This window comes from Neolamprologus multifasciatus, chromosome 8, assembly GCF_963576455.1.
Source record: "Neolamprologus multifasciatus chromosome 8, fNeoMul1.2, whole genome shotgun sequence".
NCBI classification, from domain to species: Eukaryota; Metazoa; Chordata; class Actinopteri; order Cichliformes; family Cichlidae; genus Neolamprologus; species Neolamprologus multifasciatus.
Genome location: NC_140446.1, coordinates 22,930,314 through 22,951,632, shown reverse-complemented (window position 1 = coordinate 22,951,632; position 21,319 = coordinate 22,930,314). Strand labels below are relative to the sequence as shown.

At 39.1% G+C, this 21,319-nt stretch overlaps 1 pseudogene; it reads left to right on the top strand.

Annotated features, from left to right (window-relative positions):
• Nucleotides 1-1,503: 1,503 nt before the first annotated feature.
• Nucleotides 1,504-4,650, top strand: LOC146513121 (pepsin A-like; annotated as a pseudogene).
• The last annotated feature ends 16,669 nt before the right edge of the window (nt 4,651-21,319 follow it).

The window sequence follows — 21,319 nt, the reverse complement described above, 5'->3', positions numbered from 1 at the left end:
ACACAGCTATTATTCATCACAAAAAACATGCTCACATCTTCAAGCCAATACTTCATTATATGACTGTCATTCAAAGTTTTGAGGGCTTACAGGTTTTAAAGGAAGTGGATTAGATATTCAAAATAAAAGCTCCTTAAAATCAAAGCTACTTATCACTGGCCTTTTATCATGCTCCATTATATGGACTTTCAAAACTAAAAGTTCATAACAATGATGATGAGATTAAAAAAAGGATTGGCTATCGCTTTCACAGAGACTTGGTGAGACTTGGTGCACACATACATATGTAGACTTTGTTTCACTTTTTAAATAAATGTAGTAAATAAAAGCACTATATATTATGAGATTTATTTATTTTTAATTGTTTTATTGGATTACATAAAAATATCATTCTACCTGTATGAAAATATATGCCACCCGTGCTTTAGAGTCTTTTTTTTTTTTTTTTTTTTTTTTTTTGCCTGTCCCATTTGGTTCTTTAGCCGTCAGAATTGTTGTCTGAAGACCAACAAGGATACCCAATGGATTTATTTTGCCAAATGGATCATCATGGCATTCCTGTATTGGTCCATTTGATCAACCTTTGTTTTTATTATTTATTTTATTTTATTTTCAGTTGTTACAGACGGGACAGACATGAGTGAGGGATAGGAAAGGGAGAAAGAAAGAGGAAGGAAAAGAAAAACAGAAGGGGAGAGGGACAGTGAGAAAGGGGGGGGAAAAAAATATCTCCGGGATCACCTGTTGAGAGAAAAAGAATAGAAAACAAGCAAAAAAAACCAAAACAAAGCAACATACTATACACAACACCATCACATTAATCTAGCTAAGTGTAAACAACAGTAAATACTAAATATTGAATGTTGTTGTGCAGCACGCAGGACAGACAGCGCACAATGTGCTTTGAAGTAGCAGCCAAGAAAGGTGTGATTTAAGTCTACGAACAGTGAACACCCGTGTGCACACCTGTGTGGATCGGCGCGCTTGTATTCAAATGGTTTCCCCATGTAATGGTCTGCAAGAGGATGTAGAGAGCCATAGCCCCGTCCCCCAGGGAATGAAGCAGGCATGGAGGAGATCCAGGCCCCAGACATCCAGAGGCCCCAGAGTGCAAGAGCCCAAGGAGGACCACCAGAGGGGCATCCGTGCCACCTTCATGGGAAGGGCTGAGGATCCCCAGACGAGGGGTCACCCAGTAGCCACCAGGCAGAAGCTAGAGGGGGCTGCACCGGCGTGCCCGCCGGCTCCGCCGGCAGCCAGCTGTGCCAGAGTGAACCGAGCCGCAGGTCCTCGGGCCACGCCGGAGGCCCGAGGGCCCTCCGCGCCCCGGAAGAGGCCTGACCGAGCAGCAGGCGCCAGGCCCCGCCAAGTAGCCACCGGGAGTGAGCTGGCACATGACCTGAACGCCCAGCCCCGGACACCAAGAACCAACAATGCACCGACCCCTGAGGGCATCAGTCACCGGCAGGGAGTGTGGTGAGTGCTTTAGAGTCTACAGATAGGTCCTTCCACAAAGTTGTACATTTACTATTTTAGTAAAGTTTTCTGGTCTGATATGCATCGTTTTCTACTGCAGTTGAGGGCAGAGTCAAAACAATGAAGTGGGCCTTTGCTGTGTTTGCCATGGTATCACTCTCCGAGTGCCTCGTTCAGTAAGTCAGATTATAAATCATCCATTTACTTTCTTTGTTACTTTTTATTTGTTTTTCCTATTTTCCTACAGCCTTCTTTTAAACAGTTGCAGACATATATGACAGTGTCAGGTCCGCTAAAATAAAAGAAGCATAAATAATAAAACTTTTAAGAGGTTGCTGATATGAAAAAAACCCACCTCTTTACATTTCAATAGATAGACAGGATTTAGCCTAATGTGAAAAATATGGGTTAGGGTTATGCAGAGTGCATCTCTGTGCAATCATGCTTTAGAGTCTACGTACACGTCCATTAACAGGGTTGTACACCTAATATTTGACTACAGGAGTAAAGTGTTCTGTTGTTCTTATATACATCATCTTCTATTGCAGTAGACGGCAGAGTTGAAACAATGAAGTGGGCCTTTGCTGTGTTTGCCATGGTGGCACTGTCTGATTGCCTCGTTCAGTAAGTCAGCCAAACTATGTTTCATTCATTTCATTCTTCTTTTTAGTTATTTTTTACTTTTACTATTTGAAATAAAAATAGTAATAGATTGACATGGTCATCTATCATATATGCAAATATAAGATACGTATAGTATAAAATATTTATATATGCAGTTCTAAGAGGGTGTTGGTATGAAAAAACATCTGTTCACAGCTCAATAAAGTTTTCTAAATGTATCGTAATGGGCAAAATGTAATTTGCTCCCTTTGATGACTCCTAGGATCCCTCTGGAAAAGGGTAAGAGGGCCAGGGTGGTCTTGGAGGAACAGGGTCTATGGGAGGAGTATAGGCAAAAATACCCATACAATCCCATGGCCAAGTTTGATGGGAGCTTCGCTGTGGGCCCTGAATCCATGACCAATGATGCTGGTGTGAGTAACATCATCTAAACGTTGAACATGCATTTCTTCATGTCTCCTCTTCTTCTCCAGCTGTCTTACTATGGAGTCATCTCAATTGGAACTCCACCTCAGTCCTTTAAAGTCATCTTTGACACTGGCTCATCTAACCTGTGGGTTCCCTCCATCTACTGCAACAGTGCAGCCTGCAGTATGTAAATCTATGATTACATAATGCATTTCCACACAAAGTCAGAGAGTGATTCTGAAAACCTTTATAATGACAAAGAAATATATATAAGAGTCAGTTTACAGTTCCCAAGACTGAGTTACCAAGGTCCCACCCTGGAGTCTGGCCCAGGTTAGGGCCGTAGGGGTTCGGTGATGATGACTGACACTTCCAATAAACTAACTAGTGGTACATGTTATTTCTCTGGTGGGGAAGGAGCCTGATCTGGTGTGCACGATTGAGACATTTCTAACAGACACACAATGTAGGTGAACTGTTTCAAGTATCTTCTACAAAGAGGAGACTCTGGTTAAGACCCAGGAGCTGCTGGAGAGATTATAATTCTTGGCTGGCTTGGAGTTGAAGAGGTAGCCAGAGTGGGGAAAGTCTGTGCTTCTCTGCTCAAACGCCATGATAATCCCTACAAAATGAAAACTATGTTAGCCTGAAAGTATTGCTCCAAAATATTTTTATAAACCAGGGAAAAGAACTTTCACTTGTTTAATAGTAATTGTAAATGTATTACAGTGCTTTCACAGTAAGAACTGCAATTGCCTCAAAAAGTATTTATGAATGTAAAATCTGAAAATATAAAACACAAATTAAGGGGTTTTTTCACATGTGATTCTTTAAATAACATTTGGAGTGGTTTTGGTTTTAAATGGAGATCAATAGAATGGTATGAAAAAGAACCAAGCAGGTACTTTCAAAAAACCATCACCATTGGTTTTCAAACTGTCCTGGCTTCATCTTTGGTTGGCAGGTTGCTGGTCTGACTGTGACAAATCAGATCTTTGGTTTGAGCCAAACTGAGGCCCCCTTCATGCAGAACATGCAGGCTGATGGTATCCTTGGTCTGGCCTACCCAAGTCTATCTGCCTCTGGTGTGACACCTGTGTTTGATAACATGAGTGCAGGCTTGATCGACCAGAACCTCTTCTCCGTGTATCTGAGCTCATAAGTATTATGCAGGATTCTACCTGACTCTGGAAATTATCTATAGATGCCTCATATATTAATTTATACTCAATTCCTAGTTTCCCTGTTGTTTGAACTGTTGGTTTTCTTTGCAGTAACACCCAGCAAGTCAGTGCGGTGACCTTTGGTGGTGTTGATACCAACTACTACTCTGGTTCCATCACCTGGATTCCTCTCTCCAATGAACTGTACAGTCAGATCACAGTTGACAGGTAAAACCAAAAGTTACAGCCCTGTATTGATTTCAGAATTATTATAGAGCTATATTGGCAAAGAACTTTCTTCCCTGATGCATACTGTGTTGTCCATTACAGTGTTTCTGGTAATGGTCAGGCTGTGGCTTGTAATGGTGGCTGTCAGGCTATTGTGGACACTGGAACCTCTCTGATTGTTGGACCTTAAAGCGACATTGACAACATCAATGCCTGGCTGGGAGCAAGTAGCCAGAATGGAGAGGTCAGTGCTAAAAAACAAAAAATATGGAGAAATATTTTGAGTGAAGTACCACTTGGTCTGGTGAAACTGATACTCTTCAAACTTTACATATTTTACAGGCAGCTTATTTTATTTTATCAGTACATGGTCAGCTGCAACAACATTGGCCAAATGCCTGATGTGACCTTCAACATCAATGGACAGCAGTTCACTTTCCCAGCCTCTGCCTACATCAGTCAGGTAAGAATTCCTTTCTTTATTTATATTTTATAACTTCTCTACATATTCCCTAAATTGTATTTATTTTTTTTCTGTTACATCTCCTCCTTAGTCCCAGAGCTATGGCTGCCTCACTGGCTTCAGTGGTCAAGGTAGCAACCTGTGGATCCTGGGCGATGTCTTCCTCAGACAGTACTATTCAACAGAGGCCAGAATATGGTGGGTCTGGCCAAGGCTAAATAATCAACCTGAAGTCAAGTCCTTCAACATACATCTTTGTGTTATAGTCAGCTTTGTAACATCAAACGTCTAATAAATAAATCAAGTTTTTAAAAAGTTAAAACAATTTCGTCTTTGTTTTTCTTGTATTTGTTTTTTTTCCTTATTCATGAAGAACAAAGCATTTCAAATCTGTCATTTGTAGGCTGATAACATATAATTTGATATGATAATTAAATAAAACCACACAGTTCAACAACTCTACAAAATTACATATCACAGAATAACACTGTCTTAACCAGACTGCCCCATAAACAGTGTTCATAGGCCTCCAGTGTATCTCTCCAACATCAAGCAACACAGCTGAAGTTATGAAACAGCAAATACTTTGTGTCACATGTGTCAGTGGGATACATGTGAATGTATTAAAAATGATATTCCAGTAGTACAAGTCAAGGAGAGTATAAAGTTGGCAAACTTTGTCCACTTCAGCAAACAACCTGTTTGTACTGGAGTTAGAATGTGATTTGTTACCTTTAATAACATTTTTTCATTTGTAGAATAATTACATTAATTTTCATCTTTTAAAATGAGAGAAAACATGCAATATAAGACCCTCTTGGCAGTTTTAGTGTTAAATGCTTTGAAGTCTATGGCGTTATTTTTGTGCCTCTATTCTGAGCGCATGTAAAAAACAAAATTGCGAGCACAATTTTTGCATTTTGATGAGAAAATTATTTTGAGTGAAGAGAAGTTTTCAGTGTTTGCTATTATTCATATACACACACAATTACAGCCCCTCTCGCTCAGTTGTTGGCATTTGCTCTTCGTCAGATCTCTGCTCTGTGTGCTGACAGACAGCTGCAGACCTGCTCTCAGTGTGTCGTTCGCGCTCACAACATCTCTGCTTCATGCACGCTCAACTCTCTGTACACCGTTATAAGTCTGCCACAAAACCAATCAATCACATACTTGGATGCAAAAATTCTGATTGGCTGTTTTGGTCTCCAATCAGCTCGCTAGCTACTGCATTCCAGAAACAGGGTCCAGAATGTAAATCCAGTGGAGTGGTTTGGTTTAAACTAGATTAAAACCAACAATAGTCTTAAAAAATGTTATATTTTAAAATAAAATAACTAAACATACTAACCAAAAATAGATTTAGCTGCATTCTGGACCCTAGCACTATTTATATATTTATAAAGAATTACAAACAATAATTATATGATGCTTAAAGCAGGTTTATTAATTAATATCCTATTTATTTCCAATTTGCATCAAATGTATCAGTGTGAACATGGTGTTGTGAGTCTGACTGAAGGACTAATGTGATGGTAAGGTGTCTGCTGCTCTGCTTTGAATATTAGTAAGAACTTGACACAGAGATTACTAAATGGATTTTAAGAAGAATTGTGCCCAAGTTCAAGACCATATTCATTGTTGTTTGTTGTTGTTATTTTTGGGGGGGCTTTCTAATTGTTTTTCACAAGAATTGTTAGTTTCCATAGAGTTTTGGGGGGGAGTGAAAATTAAAAAACAAACAAACAGCCAAAGCAGGTTAATTAATTTCTGGAGTGTAATTTGCTGTTAGTTGCCTTTTCCAACCCCTATTTGTGTGTTTGTCACTTTTATCTGGAGTAAAAGAAACTGTGCTTGAGATTGATTGTTTGTGGTCTTTCTCTTTTCCAGCTTGAAGGCTGCTGAAAGACCACAAAGTTTTTCCCCCTGTGCTACTCATGTCAGTGCAGGGGGAACTCGTAGAGAGGCCAGGGTCTAAACGGGATCCTGGAGAACCTCTGAGGGTGTTATGTGCTGGTTTGCATCCAAGGCCAACATCTGTTTAATTAGGCTGACAAATAAATGTTGACCATTTTCAGGTCTTCTTCTAAGCTTCAGTAGTTGTTCGAGGTTATCAATACACTTACGTTTTATATATCGAGTATTCTGGGATTGTAATCTTGTCTCGTATTGAATTTGTTTTTCACTCTTAAATGTCCAGTGCTGTTCGTTGTAGTTGTCTTCTATGAAATAGTCATCAGTGCACAAGCCAGAGTCCAGAACATAATCTGGTGGCTGACCCTGATGTCTATGATAAATTTCAAAACATCATAATCCATATCCCCAGGGCAGAGTGGCACCCCTGTAGAAACCTCCACAGCTACCAGCCCCAGAGACCACATGTCAATTGCTTCATCATATGGAATACCAAGCATAACCTCAGGTGCACCATAACCAGCCATCCCCACACAGTCACCAACTGAGTGGTATATTTACATAAGAATAATCATAATAATTTTCATATACTTATTCTGTAAGTTTTTTTTATGATGCATTGAAATGCATGAAACTTACAGTTTATATATAGAACTTGAGGTTTTAGTCATTAAAATCATATGGATGTATTAAATTAGAGACATACGGCTAAATAAACAAACTGTGAGCTATGTAGTAAAAGCAAGTTCTTAATTTAGAAAATGGTTAGAAATTAAGAAGGTGATAATAGTTAAACCATTAAAAACTTAAATCTAAGTATATGCTCATATTGTTTGCTGATATCATCTGGCTAGTTTCTTTCTCAGTTACATGTCAGACCCAGTGGACTAAATCATAAAGGCAAGGAATGAAGAAAGTTGAGTAAGATAAACATGATTGTTGATAAAAACAAATTCTAATGTAAAATGTCACAAAATAGCTATGAATATCAAACTTAACATAATTAATTAAGGATCTATTATTTTGTGGGGATTTTGGAGCCCCTGTATCCCAGTTAAGGTGCTGGTAATGTTGATTTGATAGGTAGGGATGAAGAAATAAATGACCAAAAACTGATCATTTTCACCCAGAACAACCAGGATCAGAAGACGTGGAGGAAAAGGTATTTCTACATAGCATAAGCTAGTCCTAATTATCCACCGTATCCATGGTGTAACACATATACCTTTACTAATTCTGCCTTTCTAATCTCCCTCTTGGAAAAAATAAATAAATAACAGAGACAAAAATATCCTGCCCTATATGAACAAGGACTTCATGGTCAGTGCTTCTTTTTCATGCCAGTGAGTGTTTTTTTGTTGTTTTGATTGGGTGCGGCTCAGTCAAAGGATGTCTGGTCAGGCTGTTAATTAGTCATAATTAATCTCGTATTACTGCAGGATGTATGATTGTAGTTTTTATTGTTTACTATGTAATGTAATCAATGAAATGTTCAATAAACCATGAGCTGTGTCAATTCAAGACATAAAAAACCCATTATTAATTATAAAAGCTAATAACAGTAGATAAAGTAGATAGATTCTTAACGTTTGCTGCCACCTGCTGGTCATTTTTTAATTTCGCTCTCAGTTACAAGTCAGGCCCAGTGGGGTGAAGGCAAGCAGACAAACAATGTGGAAAGTGTGTTGCTGTAGAAACAGTAGTAGCCAACTTTTTCACACTTGTAGCTTTTGTAGCAGTGCAGTAGTTCATTTCATCCAGTACAGTGCAGCACTTGTTTAAGGTATCACATTTATTGCATCTGTTATCAGGCATTTATTGACTGAGTGTTTAGGTTGTACAAACCAAAATCAAAGCCAAAATCTTTGGTAAATAGCAAACTTTAGTCTAACCCTGGGCATCTTTTTTTTCTTCAGTGGTGTGATGTACAAATTTGCATTATTTATTTATTCAATCAAGTTAGATTTGACTGATTTTCAAATACGAAAAACAAATCTGACCAAACAGACCACTGCATTTGGCGACAAGTGTGCTTGTGGCTCAATATGTGCACTGTTATATATGATATACACAGCTACATGCTGTTCTGGGTCAGTTGGCTCTCTGAAATTATTTGTATACCTTCTCTGGTACCAAACTACACCGCTGAAATCTTAAAATGTAAAGCAGTCATACACATGAAACCATGGATGAAACCATAAAATTCTCCCTGCTGCTTCTATTCTTGAGAATTGGTTGAATCCAAAACTGCTTTCTTCTTTAATTTACTTAACAGATAATAGTCACGTATAAAATATGTAGTAAAGTAAAGTACGAGTAAAGTAAGGGATTACTATCGCAAAAACGGTAATTAGATTACCGTTACTTTCCTGTAGGAACACTGCCTTACTGTGTTACTAAAACCGTGAGTTTTTTGCGAGAATGTCTCATGACAATGAAGTAAGCGAGTGCAACGTTGGTGACAACAGCTGTGTGCTGATCAACAATGGATAATATATCGAGTATGGGAGAGAAGTGGAAGTGTGGAAGTACTGACCTTACTTTGAGTTTGATTCCATAAAAAGTGACAAAAACATTAGTGTCCGTTGTGCGTGGGAAGAAAACTTCTTTTTACAGCGAAAAAAAAAACCCCTAAACAAGCACCGAGTGCACTACGACATAATGGGAAATTCACAGAGAAACTCGCGGATTCTTCCACTGACCGCTGCCGCACACCTGCACCAGGATAAACCTCCGCCTATCCCATTCCTGCTTTACAGGTGAAAATAGAGCAAAAGGACCGCTGAGTCTTTGACTTTATTTATTTTCTGCTGTGTTTTACTTGCATCTATTTGAAAGACTGAGTGTAAACACAAAAAATATTTTATTTTATGTGCTGGAATGTGCAGAAAATAGGTTTAAATGTTAAACTAATTTCTTCAAGTCAGAGAATGTTGCATATAATTTAATTTTTACTTGATGCATAAAGTTAAAAGATTAAAACTGATAAAACAAGTTAAAAAAAAGAGACTTTTCCATTTGATTACATTTTGTATGATGGATTATGCAGAAAAAGTAGAATTGGGCTGAAAGATCTATCACTTTATCACCTATTCAGGTTGTAAATCATGTTTTTAAAAAGTAACTTAGTAACTAAGTAATTAATTACTTTTGAAAATAAGTAATCAGTAAAGTAACGGGATTACTTTTTGGGGAAGTAATCAGTAATTAGTTACTGATTACTTTTTTCAAGTAACATGACCAACACTGCCCACCATAGGTAGAACATGGTAGATCTCTGAGGATGAAACTGCAACCAGTTTGATTTTTTAAACAGTTACTTTGCACCACACATTTTTACCATTCTGCATAAATCCAGGGGCTCTTATTTTATCATTACTGTTTTTTACATGCTGGGAGGGAGCTTTCTTATTCAATTTTAGGGTTGAAGAATTGCCTCCTCATTAGTGGGATTGACCCTGTTCACAGTCAAGTTTGCAGTTTACATTTTGTCTCACCATCTCATTTGTTACACCTGCCTTCTCTTAGGAATAATCTGTCTAAATCCCCAACCTTTTTTGCGCCACGGACCGGTTTATGCCCGACAATATTTTCATGGACCGGCCTTTAAGGTGTCGCGGATAAATACAACAAAATAAAACTAGTACCAGTACCGAAAAAAAGAAAATTTATTCATAACACACGTGAAAAGACCCAGGAAAACCGAGTAAACGATAAAAACGATAACAAAATAACGCTGAAAACCGATAAAAAACCTGAAATCTATACATTTCACACCTGCGCCTCAACATTCGCGGCCTGGTACCAAACGACTCACGGACCGGTACCGGTCCGAGGCCCGGGGGTTGGTTTCATTCCCACTGTTGCAAAGATCTTGCGGTCCACCTGTAATACCTTAGCAATCCCACAGGGCACATCTGCCCACAGAATTGTGTTTCGATTTGGCACTGGGGGTGGCTGTAGCTCAGGTGGTAGAGCAGGTCATCTACTGATTGGAAGGTTGGTGGTTCGATTCCTGGCTTCCCCTAGTCTGCATGCCAAATATCCTTGGGCAAGATACTAACCCCAAATTGCTCTCCGATGCATCCATCGGAGTATGAATGTGTGTGAATGTTATCTAGAAAGCACCTAGAGAAATGTGCTTGTGCGAATGGGTGTGAATGGGTGAATGCACAAGTTGTGTAAAGCGCTTTGAGTGCTCAGAAGAGTAGAAAAGCCCTATATAAGAACGAGTCCATTTACCACTATATAAATAAAATTAAACTCAGTAGAATTGAATTGTATGTCACTTGGCTGGTTCAGATAAATTCGATAAATGAGCCTTAAGTTCTTCCAAAATGTTGGACTTTTCTAAAGTTGCACACAGGAGACCAGTGAAACATGATCAACCTTAAGTAACACACCTGGAATTGTGGAACAGCAACTACTTTGGCAACATTTGTCAATGGGATATGTGTGGAAATGTGATATATAAGTAGCACAAGTTAATGAGAGTCATAAGGTCACCAAACCTTGTCCACCGTAGGCTAGACTACTGGTCAAACCAGATGGCAGCATTTTCCAAGTATAAATTTCATAACTCACAAGGAGTCATCTGTATTTGTCACGTACTCTGTGTACATATAAATCATTAGGCAGTTCAATGAACATTTCAGGTCAAACAATGACAGCAGAAGGAAAGGTGCCAGAGTTAAAATAGGGTTCCATCAACAGAAGTATACTGCTATGACTATTTCACATCCAAGCTGCTTGAAGGAAACTTTCCACATACTGAACTATACGCAAGTAAATGTCCATGCCCTGAGACTCTGAGGGTTGCAGGGGTCTATCTGTTCCTGGAGCAGCTGCATCTGGCCCTCTGTTAGTGAGCTGGGGTAGTTGCAGTTCAGCATACAGATCAGGAACAAAGCAAATGTTGAACCGGATCTAGTAAGTTGCATCCCTTGGAAAAACTGATTCATAGAAGGTTACAGAGTGTTGAAAACTTTTCTTGTAACTGTCAAACTACATTATTACTAATATTCCAGTACCTCTGGGTTTAAGCTTAACTTGCAGAAAAGTGGCAAAAACACAGTGGCTGTTTAGGTTTAAGCTAATTTTGAAGCTATCAAAGTCATCTGTGTTTGTATAGCTAAGGTAGCATGGTGCTCCAGTTACTGTCAAATTTTATATGTCAATATGAATTAAAAGAATCTTTTTTATCTGACTCACTGAAAGAATATTTCCAACAAAGATCAACCTTTGCATAACTTAAAGTCAGGATATTTTCTTTTGCTTTCTTGCATCACTCCCTTTTCCTTTAGTATATTGTCTGCTGCTGCAACACTGGCCAAATATGTGATGTAACTTTCCACATCCATAGACAGCAGCTGACTCCGGCCTGCTTAAGTGTCTCAGGTGAGTGTTTCCTTCCTAATTTAATTGTTATTTTTTAAATTCTCTATACATTGCCTAAATCACCCTCCTCGTCTCACAACAATGGTTGTATCACTGGCTGAGTGCTACCGCTAGCATTTCATCACTGCACACAAACTCTAGATAGTCACTGACAAGCACTGCTGTAGTATCTGATGGAAACAGAGGATCGCATTGATGAGGTTGTATGTACTGTAAAATCCAAAATATATAAATATAGCATTGTATCTTTAACATACAAATAGTAAAGTAGTCAGTAGAATAGCTGCATATAATTTAAAGTGACCCATTAATTCAAAAGCTTAAAGAGAAAATAGACAGAGGTGCTATAAAAAGTATCCATCCATTATTATTCAATTCAGGGTCATGAAGCTAAAAAATTAAAAAAAAAAAAAAAAAAAAAAAAAACATTTAAAGCAAATAAGAGCAGTAAGGTTGAAGAAATATTTTGCTGTAAAGGCCTTCATACTCAGCTGTGTGGTTGTTCATGCTGACCATGTAATTTTGTAATGAATTTGCATTTTTATTTATTCGGATCAAGATAGATTTGACTGATTTTCAAATACAAAAAGCAAATCTGACCAAACAGACCACTGCATTTGGCAACAAGTGTGCCAAAATGTACAATGGTGTATATGATATACACAGCTGGATGCTGTTCTGGGTCAGTTGGCTCTCTGAAATGATTTGTATACCTCCTCTGGTGTCAAACTGCCCCACTGAAATCTTAAAATGTAAAGCAGTCATACATATGAAACCATGGATGAAACCATACATTTCTCCCTGCTGCTTCTTTTCTTGGGAATTGGTTGAACCCAAAACCACGTTCTTCTTTAATTTAGTTAATAGCTAATAGTTAAAAAATGCAGTCAACAAAAATTTGTAGATAAATAAAATAAATCTTAGCCTACAACACAGTAATCAATATTAAGGTAACACTGCCAAAGTTATGAAACAACAACTAACATCAACCTTTAGTTTAACACAAGCACCAGCATAATCAGTGGCAGCCAGCACTGAAACACTGCATAGAAGATGCTTGGCTGAATTAAATGAATCCCAACACTCAGAAGTCCACACAAAAGGGTTGTCAGGGCTTGAAAATCAGTCAAAAGCACAACCACATTCACAAAGTCCTTGCAGAAATAGTATCCAGACATGCTTAGAAACTAGCAAAGTTAGCATCATGTGTTGGGCACAGAAAAGTCCAGAATGGCCTGAACCTTGGCCAGCAAGGCACACACATGCCCATGCCCTCATTGTTTCCCTAAATAGGTGACAACACCCTTGCCAAACTCACATTTAACATGCACTTTCACATCTATCAAAAAATTCCTGCAAAATCTGTGTAATCTCACCATGCTGAAGAATAAGTCACAGTGTCACAGTTAAGTACATTGATCAGGCATAACATTTTGACGACCTGCTTAATATTTTCTTTGTCCGTCTTTTGCTACCAAAACAGCCCTGACCTGACCAGTGGTCATATTGTTATGCCTAGGCACTAGACAGTGCAGTATTGATTAGCCTTTGGATAGTGACTCTTAAAGGCTTTACAGTATACTGTAGTAGGTGATCAGGCGTCACAAAGAAAGATATTTCAGATGTATAATGGTGTTATGATCACTTCGCAGTTTATGACTCCATGTAACACAGTGTTCATCAGTCGTTGGAATGTGGTGGGAGCATTTCTTAACCCGAACGTAACAATGGGAAATGAGGCACCTGCCTGTATCCTTTCAGGAGGTCCAGTTTTGTTTGGCCAACCCTACTATATCCAGTTATCCATCTGAGAGTGGAAAGGAGTCAGGTTTAGTGATGGTGCTACAGATGAGACTTCAAATATCTTGATTGGCTGGCTTATCTAAATAAGACAAATGAGCCTTGGGTTCTTCCAGAATTTGGGAATTTTTTAAAGTTTGAAGGGGAAATCAGTGCAACACATTTTAAATTAGGTAACACACCTGAAATTGTGAAACAGGCCAATGTGTCAATGAGATACGTGTGAATGCCAAAAAATACAAAAAGCACAAACTAATGAGAGTCATAAGGTCAGCAAACCTCGTCCACCATAGGGTAGACTCCTGGTCAAACCAGATGTCTTAAGACTGTAGCAGCATTCTCCAGGTATAAATTTCACAACAGCCCACAAGGAGTTAACTGTATTTATAACTGTAATCATGTATTCTGTTTAAATACAAGTCATTAGGCAGTTTAATATATTCTATGTGTTCCTGGAGCAGCTCCATTTGGTCCTCTGTTAGTAAACTGGGGTAGTTCCAGTTTGACGTGGAAAGCAGGAATAAAGCCACTGACCTCCCAGTGAATTTGGGACATTTCAATCTTCTGGACATTAATTTACAAAAGACAGCATATAATAACATAACATAACATTTTAGTATATCTGGGTCCACCAGGTGTGCTATCTCAATTCAGTTCAATTCAGTTCAATTCAGTTTAGTTCAGTTCAATACTTTATTGTCCAACTAAGGGAAAATCATTTAACAGCAACAGCAACAACAAGAATAAACAAAACAATAATAAAAGGCCACAATACAGTTCTTTTCCATTGCTGTAGGGATAAAAGAAACCTGGAGTCTTTTGGTCTTCCTCACAGGTACTCCAAAACGACAGCCAGCGGGCAACAAGTCAAACTCACTGTGAAGTGAATGGTTAAAACAATTTACAATAAAATGAGCCTTCTTCAGCACATGCTTGTTATAAATGACCAAAAGCCCGTCTTGCCAACGCCCTGACATTTTGCTGGCAGTTTTTACTAAAAGTCCCAATCGATTCTTGTTCTTCAAAGTCATGTTACAAAACCAAGCAGCGAGACAGAAAGAAATAACAGATTCAATAAACCTTCTGTAAAACAAGGACAACATTTCAGATGAGACATTAAGAGATCTATTTTTTCTTAAAAAGAACAGCTATTACTGAACTTTTTGAGTAGTGGCATCAGCATGAGGTTCAAAACACAGTTTGTGGTCAAGAAAAACCCCTAAATACTTGTAGCTCTCCACAACCTCAATATCAGAAGCTTTAATGATAGTAGGTGATGAGCTTTAAGAAGACTTCCTAAATTCAATAACCATGTCTTTTATTTTTGACACATTTAATGAAAGAAAGGACTCATCACACCAAGCCACAAAGTCTTCTACAACCTGCCCATGGCCTGTCTCGTCCACCACAAGAAGACTAACGATCACTGTGTCATCAGGAAACATCAGGATGTGTCTGCTAGTGAAATTACTGCGACACTCATTGGTATAGAGAATGAACAGAAGGGGTGAGAGCCCCAGTAGAAGAGGAGAGCACATGAGAAACTACGCCTTCACGAATTGTGACCTATTAGTCAAAACATCTAGCACAGGGGTGGCCAACTCCAGGCCTCGAGGGCCGGAGTTGGCCACCCCTCCTGCAGGTTTTAGATGTGTCCTTGATCTAACACAGATGGCTAAATGACCTCCTCAACATGTCTTGAAGTTCTGCAGAGGCCTGGTAATGAACTCATCATTCGATTCAGGTGTGTTGACACAGGGTGAGATCTAAAACCTGCAGGACACCGGCACTCGAGGCCTGGAGTTGCCCACCCCTGGTCTAACACCCAACTGATCAGACTAGGTCCTAGTCTGATCAGTTGGGTCCTAGTCACTAGGATCAAGCTTGAAGTGATCAAAAAGCCTACCAGCAAGTATCTGTCCAATGTAGCAAATCTGATTTACTATCAGAATTTGTTCTATTCTTACTGTGTCCTGGTTAACTTGCAGACAAGGAGCAAGAACATATAATGACAGCCATAAAAGCACATGGCGCTGTTGAGATATAAGAAGTCATGCTCCTCCAGTGAATGGAAAACACAGAAAAAACACTGGTAACCTACATCCAGAGTTCATCCCAGAGCCTCTCAATCTTGTAATTTTTTTTTTTTTTTTTTTACATCTACCCATTTTTGGGTGCTCTTTTTTATGCGTATTGAAATGTGAGGCAGTGTTTGACCATGAATATTTCAAAAACCATTAAACATAAAAGCCCAGACAAAATCAAAAATATCTGTAAATAGTGTACAATGAATAGAACAAAACTGTGGAATTTCCAAATATACTCTAATTATAACTGAGTAATAATTTAGTTTAATATAATAATAATGGATTGGATTTATATAGCACTTTACAATTCCACTATTCTTTCACTTACTGGTGGAGGCAAACTACAGTTGTAGCCACAGCTGCCCTGGGGCAGACTGACAGAAGCGAGGCTGCCATATCGCGCCATCGGCCCCTCTGGCCAACACCAGTAGGCGGTAGTCTTACCCAAGGACACAACAACCAGGACAGAGAGCCTGGGGATCGAACCGGCGACCTTCTGGTTACAGGTTGTATTGGTTGTATTTTTAATTTTCAAGACCTACTTTACCTATAAGTTTGAGACCTACTTACCCGAAGGACTCTACCAAAGACTTTTTTATACTTAACTTACAAAACAGTTAATAAAAAAGAAAAAATCGATCATTTCATGTGAGTTATCTTGCAAGGCTGAGCTGTATCTGTAGCCTAATATACAATGATTAACATTAAGCAAAACAGCTGAAGTTATGAAACAGTAATGGGATGGCATAGGATATTTGTGAATGCTAACAAACATGATCTACAAGCAGCACAAGTTAAGGGCAGTCACAAGGTCACCAAATTGTGTCCACTGTAGGCTTGACTACTGGTCAGACCAGATGATTCAAGACTGTAGCAGAGGACAATCTGCATGTCCCCAAATCAAGAAGGATGTGAATTATTACTAAGGAGTTCATGTTGTCGTTTGCAAAAGAATAAGATTAATTTCCTATTTTAAAACATCAGATTTACACAATAGGAATGTATTTTTGAGTCAGATATGCACCATGAAGTAGAAAACAGCACATATGTGGAGGGTGAGACTAACCATTTTCTGTATCAATGTGCTGTGATGTATGGTTTGGAAACAGTGACGCTAACAAAAAAGACAGCAGGCGAAACTAGAGCTGGCAGAATTATAGATGTTAAGTTTTATTGGCACTGACCGTGAGAGAAAGTATTAGAGATTAGTATAACAGAGGGACAGCTCGGGTTGAGCAGTTTGGAGGCAAAGAGAGGCAAAGCTGAGGTGGTTTGATGCAGAGAAGCAAAAGTGGATATATTGGATGTTGGATATGTTGAATATGTAGTTTGCAGGCAGAAGGAACAAAAGGAGACCACAGAGAAGATTCGTGCATGTAGTGAAAGAGGACATGCGGATGGTTAGTGTGACAGAATAGGATGATATGGATAGTGTTTAAACAGAGGCCAATGGTGACCCCTAAAGGGAGCAGCCAAAAGAACAATGAGATTGTTATTTTTTCTTTACTTTTTATTTTCCTTCATGGATGAAATGACCATCATTTTTATTTTATCTCACCTGAAAGGGATTTAATGTTCCAGCCCCTTTGCCCCATTAAACTCAAATGCAGTGGATGGTGTTCACAAGATAGTTTAACATGAGCACACTGTTTAGTATAGCACAGTTTTCCACCAGGCTGTATTTATATATAGCAGTGGATCTCAAACTGTGACAAGTTGCACATCAACATGTATTGCATTTTTAGTCAATGGACTCTTGTATTCAAGGATTGACTCTAGTATTCAATACACTGCAGGGAAGCAATTTTCTAAACTCTGGTTTTCTTTAAACGGCTGTGTAGAAATGTGGGAAGGCTTTAGTCATGGCTCACATTGCTTTCATGGGTCACATCTTTTGCTGCTTATGCTATATTCAACAGGAAGATTCTCACAAAGTCACAAGCTATGGAGATGAATGTGGAATGTGATGGAAATTTTAACAGATAGGAATAAATGCAACGGTATTTATGTAACAGAGAAACTGCAAGTGGATGAAATTGTTGTAAAGGAAACAGTCAATTCTTACACTTCCTGCCTTTATTGATATTACTATTTCAATTTAACACACAGGAGAGTGATGTCATATGTCATGAAGTGACATAATATGTGAGTGTCTCAAAAAAAGTAGTTCAAAAACACTCTATGGATACATACTTCATACTCAAATCCAAAGCCAGAACTGGATCTCATAACTGGGATACAGAAGGAGAATACAGTGGCTTGCAAAAGTATTCGGCTCCCTTGAACTTTCCCACATTTTGTCACATTACAGCCACAAACATGAATCAATTTTATCGGAATTCCACGTGAAAGACCAACACAAAGTGGTGTACACGTGAGAAGTGGAATGAAAATCATACATGATCCCAAACATTTTTTACAAATAAATAACTGAAAAGTGGGGTTTGTGTAATTATTCAGCCCCCTTTGGTCTGAGTGCAGTCAGTTGCCCATAGACATTGCCTGATGAGTGCTAATGACTAAATAGAGTGCACCTGTGTGTAATCTATTCAATTCAATTCAATTTTATTTATATAGCACCAAATCACAACAAAAGTCGCCTCAAGGCGCTTCATAGATACAGAGAAAAACCCAACAATCATATGACCCCCTATGAGCAAGCACTTTGGCGACAGTGGGAAGGAAAAACTCCCTTTTAACAGGAAGAAACCTCCGGCAGAACCAGGCTCAGGGAGGGGCGGCCATCTGCTGCGACCGGTTGGGGTGAGAGAAGGAAGACAGGATAAAGACATGCTGTGGAAGAGAGACAGAGGTTAATAACAGATATGATTCAATGCAGAGAGGTCTATTAATACATAGTGAGTGAGAAAGGTGACTGGAAAGGAAAAACTCAATGCATCATGGGAATCCCCGGCAGCCTACATCTATTGCAGCATAACTGAGGGAGGATTCAGGGTCACCTGGTCCAGCCCTAACTATATGCTTTAGCAAAAAGGAAAGTTTTAAGCCTAATCTTAAAAGTAGAGATAGTGTCTGTCTCCAGAATCCAAACTGGAAGCTGGTTCCACAGAAGAGGAGCCTGAAAACTGAAGGCTCTCCCTCCCATTCTACTTTTAAATACTCTAGGAACAACAAGTAGGCCTGCAGAGCGAGAGCGAAGTGCTCTAATAGGGTGATATGGTACTACAAGGTCATTAAGATAAGATGGGGCCTGATTATTAAGACCTTGTATGTGAGGAGCAGGATTTTGAATTCAATTCTGGATTTAACAGGAAGCCAATGAAGGGAAGCCAAAACAGGAGAAATCTGCTCTCCCTTTCTAGTCCCTGTCAGGACTCTTGCTGCAGTATTTTGGATTAGCTGAAGACTTTTCAGTGAGTTTTTAGGATATCCTGATAATAATGAATTACAGTAGTCCAATCTAATGTCAGTACAAATACAGCTGCTCTGTGACAGCCTCAGAGGTTGTCTAAGAGAATATTGGGAGCAACAACACCATGAAGTCCAAAGAACACACCAGACAGGTCAGGGATAACGTTATTGAGAAATTTAAAGCAGGCTTAGGCAACAAAAAGATTTCCCAAGCCTTGAACATCCCACGGAGCACTGTTCAAGTGATCATTCAGACATGGAAAGAGTATGGCACAACTGTAAACCTACCAAGACAAGGCCGTCCACCTAAACTCACAGGCCGAACAAGGAGAGCGCTGATCAGAAATGCAGCCAAGAGGCCCATGGTGACTCTGGACGAGCTGCAGAGATCTACAGCTCAGGTGGGGGAATCTGTCCATAGGACAACTATTAGTCGTGCACTGCACAAAGTTGGCCTTTGTGGAAGAGTGGCAAGAAGAAAGCCATTGTTAACAGAAAACCAGAAGAAGTCCCGTTTGCAGTTTGCCTCAAGCCATGTGGGGGACACAGCAAACATGTGGAAGAAGCTGCTCTGGTCAGATGAGACCAAAATGGAACTTTTTGGCCAAGTTCCAAACGCTATGTGTGGCAGAAAACTAACACTGCACATCACTCTGAACACACCATCCCCACTGTCAAATATGGTGGTGGCAGCATCATGCTCTGGGGGTGCTTCTCTTCAGCAGGGACAGGGAAGCTGGTCAGAGTTGATGGGAAGATGGATGGAGCCAAATACAGGGCAATCTTGGAAGAAAACCTCTTGGAGTCTGCAAAAGACTTGAGACTGGGGCGGAGGTTCACCTTCCAGCAGGACAACGACCCTAAACATAAAGCCAGGGCAACAATGGAGTGGTTTAAAACAAAACATATCCATGTGTTAGAATGGCCCAGTCAAAGTCCAGATCTAAATCCAATCGAGAATCTGTGGCAAGATCTGAAAACTGCTGTTCACAAACGCTGTCCATCTAATCTGACTGAGCTGGAGCTGTTTTGCAAAGAAGAATGGGCAAGAATTTCAGTCTCTAGATGTGCAAAGCTGGTAGAGACAGACCCTAAAAGACTGGCAGCTGTAATTGCAGCAAAAGGTGGTTCTACAAAGTATTGACTCAGGGGGCTGAATAATTACGCACACCCCACTTTTCAGTTATTTATTTGTAAAAAATGTTTGGAATCATGTATGATTTTCGTTCCACTTCTCATGTGTACACCACTTTGTGTTGGTCTTTCACGTGGAATTCCAATAAAATAGATTCATGTTTGTGGCTGTAATGTGACAAAATGTGGAAAAGTTCAAGGGGGTAGAATACTTTTGCAAGCCACTGTACACATTTTCTACTAAATGTGAGGACTCAAAGTGCTTTCCTTACTACAAGCCTCACTCACACACATCTATTTTTTTTTTTTTTATATAAAAATGTCTAAGCACTTTAAACGCAACACTCACACACCCACACTCCAGTGGATCCATCTGGATAAATTCAGGGTTCAGCTTCTTGCCCAAGAACACTTTGACATGCAGGTTACTGTGTATCAAACCACAGACATGTGCTGTTTTCACATGTCTGTAGAAACAAATTTGTTTTTGTTTATTCTTATTGTATTTGCCTAAAGAGAACACTGAGAAATAATTCAGTTTAATTATTGTATATTTGTATCCTGAGTTTAGTTTTTTCATCAGTAAATTAAAATCTTCAGTCCACCTCTAGGCATCACAAACTCACAAACATGATCTGTGTGCCTGATTTAGGATCTAGGATGAAGTCATCCTTGGTGTAACTAAGGTAATTTAATGTTTTGGGGGCACATAATTATATAAAAACACTAATTATGGATTTAAGAATAGGCTCATGGTTATATAAAAATTATTAAGAGTCAAATTCAGCGTAGATCATAATTTATTGTTGACGACCGCTTCAGATTGTTTTGGGCTTCTGCAGAGCAGCATTCCAGAGACCGTTTATGAACCACTGATTTTTGTCCACTCCGGTCAGAGAGTTAAAAGTGTGTTGAAAGCATTTGTGATCCCATTGTATTTTCTAGTGAATAATGATGGCATAAGGAGGTTTTACCAGATTCCTCTTTCAGATTGCTTCACAACAAAACTTGACAGCTGACGTTATCCCCCTCAAAGCATATAAATATATATAAATGAGGTCCTCCTGGGGAGCAATAACAAATCTTCAGTTGGTTGACTGTGTCAGTTCATGTACACTCTCAAATCTGAAGTGATAAAGAATTAAGCTACAAGTGGAGCATTACTTTGGCAGGGTAAGTGCTATTCCCAAACACTTTTGACTTTTATGCCTGAGCTTAATTTGTTCATTTTTGCTTAATGTCACTGAATTTATAAG